This window comes from Plecotus auritus (assembly GCF_963455305.1).
Source record: "Plecotus auritus genome assembly, chromosome: 1".
Taxonomy (NCBI): Eukaryota; Metazoa; Chordata; class Mammalia; order Chiroptera; family Vespertilionidae; genus Plecotus; species Plecotus auritus.
Genome location: NC_137770.1, coordinates 127,373,344 through 127,380,420, shown reverse-complemented (window position 1 = coordinate 127,380,420; position 7,077 = coordinate 127,373,344).

Below are 7,077 nucleotides of genomic sequence, written 5' to 3'. Positions count from 1 at the left end.
TTTAAATATATGTCCCAGCAAATCTTCCCTGCTTTGTTCTGTAAAGTCAGGAATTTTTGGTTTCATAGAGATTTTCTATAATTGCACTATAAGAAAAATTGAAACAGAAATCTAGGGCAATTCATTCAGCAAATAATTATTAAGCATCTTCTATGAGCTCAGCTTTGTGCTCAGTGCTGAAAATCTAGGTTTTATTTTTTTTATTTTCTTATTGAATCAATTTTGAAACATTGATATTAACACATACAAGGATAGCAACAATAAACTTTACAGAAAATTATATCTATCTTCTAAGAACAGTCAGTTGAGAGGATTGCAATGAGCTGTAAATGTTAAGGAGTATTAATTATGCCTAAACATTATACCTTATAAGAACTGAATGTATTAGAATGTATTGAAGTTCTACAACTATATCTGAATTCAAATAAGCAATGATTTAATTAAAAATATAGTGTATAATGGTACAGGTACCATAGCTTAGGAGATATGGAGATGTACTAGTATGACATGGTATAGTCCAATAAGAAATTATAAGGCATAGAATATTATTTCTCTCTTTCTCTTGGAATTTACCTTTAGTTTTAGATATAATTGTTATTTTACATGTATGTTTAAGCATTAGGAAATAGACTATGTTTGTGTTGTATAGATAACTTTTGTTTGGTTGCCCAAATGATGTTTAGTGTCCTCAAACTATTTCCATATCAAAGGTTCTGCTAATTTGTTTTCTGCACCTTTTTAAAATCTAGATTAATGGAGAAGTATTCACTATTCCACAATAAGCCACATATTTTTTAAAAATCTAAAACCTTGGATCTCTCCATCTTGAAGGGGAGAGTGGCTGTGAGTGGAAGCCTAGCCTTACTTTCAATCAGGAAGAACTCAGATACCTCCAAGGACCCTACAACCACAATACCTAGGGACCAGCAGTGAACGCACAAACACCGGGTCTCATGCAGTGTGAATACACGGATGTGGATAAGCCCTGCACCTTCTCACAGAAAGGTTAAATATCACTCAGGGAAAAGTGAAGTCTGTGATCCAGGCTGGAGGGAGAAACATGTGCAGCAGAATCTAGAGTTTCAAAGGAAGACTATGTCCCACAAAATCCGAGGCTGTTGGGGTCAGCGTAGCCCGCGAATGTGGAAGGGCGTCCACAGGGCTGCTGGCAGAAGGGAACTCTAGAAATCAACCCATAACTGGGCTGGGCACAGAAAGGCAGCTGGAAGTTCTACCACTATACAGGTTGCGCAGTCCCAAGGGAAAAAGACGTGCACAGAGATGTGCGCAGAGATGTGCGCAATGCTGGGGGGAAAAGTCGCGAGTCCACACTTACTCTGGCTTTTTTTTTTTTTTTTTAAATCCTTGCTTTTGATTACTAAGCCCAGTACAGAGGATATCCCAATTAAAAACACTCTCAGAGACTGCAGGGGAAAGTTGTTTTTGTGGAACCTGGGAGTCAGAGTGGGGAGAAATGATCAGAAAACCAGCTCTTGGGCAGTCCATTCTCCCAACCCAGTATTAAGTGTGGCAGAGAAAACAAAAAATAAATACTGGGTAGAGAGGACTTATAGCCGCAGATGTCAGTACAGAAACACTGCCACCCATGGGTTGAATCATAAATTGACTCTTGTGTAAATACATCTAAAGCAGGCTGAGAAACAAAGAAATACTGCCTGCTTGAAAACAGGATTGTGGCTTACAACAAAGAGGAGCAGTGGAATGCAGGGAACTTCATACTGTCCTGACTACCTGACAGAAAACAGTCGTGCCAAACAGAACAGTAAAGGAAGTGAATGAAATTCACTAGTGCACATTTTTATTTTTTATCTTTTACTTAAGAAACTAATTTTTTCTTTTTTTCTCACTTGATTTTACCTTTTTAATTATTATTTTTAATTTTTAATTAGTATTACTACTACTATTATTTTACCTTTTTTAAAGTTTCATTTTATTTTTTCTTTATTTTATTTTATTTTATTTTGTGATTAGTGACCTACATTATATTTTCATTTTTCTTTTAGCATCATTTTACTCTATCTCAACTTTACCTTTATGCCAATACTCTCTTCCTCACTTTTCCCCTTTTGTTGTCCTGTTTCTCATACCCTATTCCTTCTTTAGATTTTCCCCATTCTTTCTTTTTATCCCCCATTAAAAATTCATCCTACTTATATATCTAATTTCTGCTCCCACAACTGAGCAAGGAAAAGAAAACCTGTTTGAAGAAATAATGACAGAAAACTTCCCTGACATAGAGAAGAAAAAAACTCACACAAGGCCAAGAAGCCCACAGAGTCCCAAACAAAATGAATCCCAAAAGACTGATGCCAAGGCACATTATAATTAAATTGGCAAACACCAATGACAAAATAAGAACCTTCAAAGTGGCCAGAGAGAGACAGAAAGTTACCTACAAAGGATCCCCCATCAGACTAGTGACTGATTTCTCAACAGAAACACATCAGGCCAGAAGGGAATGAAATGAAATATACAAAGTCATCCAAAGGAAGGGTCTGAATCCAAGACTACCATACCCAGCAAGGCTATAAATAAAAATTGAGGGTGAAATCAGGAGCTTCACAGACAAAAAAGGACTAAGGGAGTTTAGTATCACCAAATCAGCAATGCAAGAAATGCTAAAGGATCTGCTGTAAAAAGAAGAAATAGGAAGGGAAGCAGGAACACAGGCATAAAGAATAAAAATGGCAACAAACAAGTACCTATCAATAATAACTATAAATATCAGTGGATTAAATGCCCCAATCAAAAGACAAAGGTTAGCTGAGTGGATAAGGACACATGACCCATATATCTGATGTCTACAGGAAACACACCTCAGAACAAAGGACTAACACAGACTGATGGTGAAGGGGTGGAAAAAGATTTTTCAGGCAAAAGGAAATGAAAAAAAAGTTGGGGTTGCAATACTTTTATCTGACAAACTAAACCTCAAAGTGAAGGCCATAACAAGAAATAAGGAAGGCCACTTTATAATACTAAAGGGAGCAATTCAACAAGAAGATATAACTCTGGTAAACATATATGCACCCAATACAGGAGCACGCAAATACATAAACAAAACAAAACAAAAAAAAACTTCTGGAGGATATCAAGGGAGAGATTGACAGCAATGCAATCATAGTAGGGGACTTTAATACCTCACTAACACCACTGGACAAATCCTCTAAACAAAAAATTAGCAAAGAAACATCAATCCTAAATGACTTACTAGATCAGATGGAATTAATTGACATCTTCAGAACAATTCACCCCAAAGTCACAGAACATACATTCTTCTCAAGTGCACATGGGTCATTTACAAAGATAGACCATATATTGGAACACAGGAAAAGTCTCTTCAAATTCAAGAAATCATATCAAGCATCTTCTCAGATCACAATGGCATAAACCTAGAAATCAACTACAATAAGAACAATTTAAAAAATCAAACACCTGGAGACTAAATAGCATGCTATTAAACAATGACTGCGTTACCAAAGAGATCAAAGAAGAAATAAAAAGCATCATGGCAACAAACGACAGTGAAAACACAACAATCCAAAATCTATGGGACACAGTGAAAGCAGTTTTGAGAGGGACGTTCATAGCTCTCCAGGCCTACCTCAAAAAACTAGAAACAATGGTAATAAATTATCTAACCCTACAACTGAAAGAGTTAGAAAGAGAGCAATAAGAAAAGCCCAGTGTAAGCAGAAGGAAGGAAATAATAAAGATCAGAGTGGAGATAAAGGACATAGAGACCAAAAAAAAAAAAAAAAAAGAAAAGAAAAAAGTAAACAATACAAAAGATCAACAAAACCAAGAGCTGGTTCTTTGAAAGGATAAACAAGATTGATGAACCTCTAGACCTCTAGCCAGGCTCACCAAGAAGCAAAGAGAGAGGACCCAAATAAAATCAGAAATAAAAGAGGTGAAGTAACAACTGATCCCACAGAAATACAAACTATTATGAAAAAATACTATGAACAACTCCATTCCAACAAAATGGACAACCTAGATGAAATTGACATATTCTTAGAAAAATACAAGCTCCAAAAACTCAACCAAGAAGGATGAAAAAACCTGAATAGATTGATAACTACCAAAGAAATTGAAACAGGGATCAAAAATCTCCCAGCAAACAAAAGTCCTGGTCTTCATGGCTTTACAGGGGAGTTCTACCAAGCATCCAAAGAAGAACTAAAACCTATCCTTCGCAGACTATTCCACAAAATTCAAGAGGAAGGCATACTTATAACCTCTTTCTATGAAGCCAGCATTACCCTAGTCCCAAAACCAGATAAAGATACCACAAAAAAAGAGAACTACAAGCCAATATCCTTGATCAACATAGATGCTAAAATCCTCAACAAAATTCTAGCAAATCAGATTCAGCAATACATTAGAAAGATCATACACCATGACCAAGTGGGATTTATTCCAGGGATACAAGGATGGTACAATATCTGCTAATCAATAAATGTGATACATGACATAAACAAACTGAGAGACAAAAAATCACATAATCATATCAATTGATGCAGAAAAAGCATTTGACAAAATCCAACACCCTTTTTTGATAAAAACTCTCAGCAAAGTGGGAATAGAGGGATCATACCTCAACATAATAAAAGTTTTATATGGCAAACCTACAGCCAACATCATACTCAATGGGCAAAAACTAAACTCATTTAACCTAACAACAGGAACAAGACAAGGATGCCCACTTTCACCACTCCTGTTCGACATAGTACTAGAAGTACTAATAGTGATCAGACAAGAAGAAGAAATAAAAGGCATCCAAACTGTAAAAGAAGAAGTAAAACTGTCCTTATTCACAGGTGACATGATACTATACATAGAAAACCCCAAAGACTCCATAAAAAAAAACTACTAGACCTAATAATGAATTTGGCAGGATACAAAATTAACTCCCAGAAATCTATGGCCTTTTTATATGCCAATAATGAACTCAAACAGAAAGAGAAATGAAAAAAACAAAAAACAAAAAACAATCTGATTTACCATTGCACCAAAAAAATTAAGATACCTAGGAATAAACTTCACTTTGAATGTAGCAGGATACAAAATTAATGCCCAGAAATCTATGGCCTTTTTATATGCCAATAATCAACTCAAACAGAAAAGAGAATGAAAAAAAAAAAAATCTGATTTACCATTGCACCAAAAAAATTAAGATACCTAGGAATAAACTTAACTAAGGACGTAAAAGACCTGTACTCAGAAAACTACAGGACATTGAAAAAAGAGATAGAGGAAGACATAAACAAATGAAAGAACATACCATGTTCATGGATTGGTAGAATCAACATCATTAAAATGTCCATACTACCCAAAGCAATCTATAGATTCAATGCAATACCTATTAAAATACCAATGGCATATTTCAAAAATCTAGAGCAAACTCTCCAAAAATTCATCTGGAATAAAAAAAGACCCTGGATAGCCACAGCATTCCTGAGAAAGGTAAACAAAGTTGGAGGGATCACAATACCAGATATCAAGCGATATTACCAAGCCACGGTTCTCAAAACTACCTGGTACTGGCACAAGAACAGACATATAGACCAATGGAACAGAATAGAGAATCCAGAAATTGACCCAAGCCATTATACTCAATTAATATTTGACAAAGGAGTCAAGAGCATACAATGGAGTCAAGACAGTCTCTTAAATAAATGGTGCTGGGAAATTTGGTCAGATACATGCAAAAAAATGAAACTAGATCACCAACTTACACTATACACTAAAAGAAAACTCAAAATGGCTAAAGGACTTGAATATAAGATGAGAAACCATAAAAATCCTACAAGACTCCATAGGCAGCAAAATGGCAGACATATGTCATAGCAGTATCTTTACAGAAACACAGAATCTAGGGCAAGAGAGACTAAGGAGAAAATAAACAAATGGGACTACATCAAAATAAAAAGCTTTTGCACAGCAAAAGAAACCATCAACAAAACAAGAAAGCCCACTGCATGAGAGAACATATTTGCCAATGTTATCTCTGATAAGGGTTTAATCTCCAGCAGGGAACTCATACAACTTAACAAAAGGAAGATAAACAATCCAATCAATAAATGGGCAAAGGACCTAAATAGACACTTTTCAAAAGAGGACATTCAGAAAGCCAAGAGACATATGAAAACATGCTCAAAGTTACTAATCATCCAAGAGATGCAAATCAAAACAACAATGAGGTACCACCTCACACCTGTCAGAATGGCTATCATCAACAAATCAACGAACGACAAATGCTGGAGAGGATGTGGAGAAAAAGGAACCCTCGTGCACTGCTGGTGGGAATGCAGACTGCTGCAGCCACTGTGGAAAACAGTATGGCATTTCCTCAAAAAGTTAAAAACGAAATTGCCATTTGACCCAGTAATACCACTTCTAAGAATATATATAAAAACAAAACAAAACAGAAACACCAATCAGAAAGGATATACGCACCCCTATGTTCATAGCAGCACAATTTACAATAGCTAAGATTTGGAAACAGCCTAAATGTTCATCAGCAAATGAGTGGATTAGAAAACTATGGTACACCTACACAATGGAATACTATGTGCTGCACAAAAAAAGACGGAATTGTTACCATTTCCAGCAGCATGGATGGAACTGGAGAGCATTATGCTAAGTGAAATAAGCCAGGCAGTGAAAGAAAAATACCACATTATCTCACTAACTTATGGATAATAAAGAACATTATAACCCGATGAACAAAAGGGTAGATACAGAGGTGAGAAGCATTGAACAGACTGTCAATTTACAGCGGGAAGGCTGGGGAGGGTTGGGGGGCGGGGTAGGTAAGAGATCAACCAAAGTACTTGTATGCATGCATATAAGCATAACCAATGGATGCAAGACACTGCGGCAGGCGGGGGGGTGAGGGCATGTGCTGGGGGGTAGGGGGGGCTGGAGTGTAGGGGAGGCTGGGGGAAAGTCAATGGGGAAAAAAAGGAGACATATGTACTACTATTTGTAATACTTTAAACAAAAAATAAAATTTAAAAAAATCTAAAACCTTACTTTATAAATATAAAT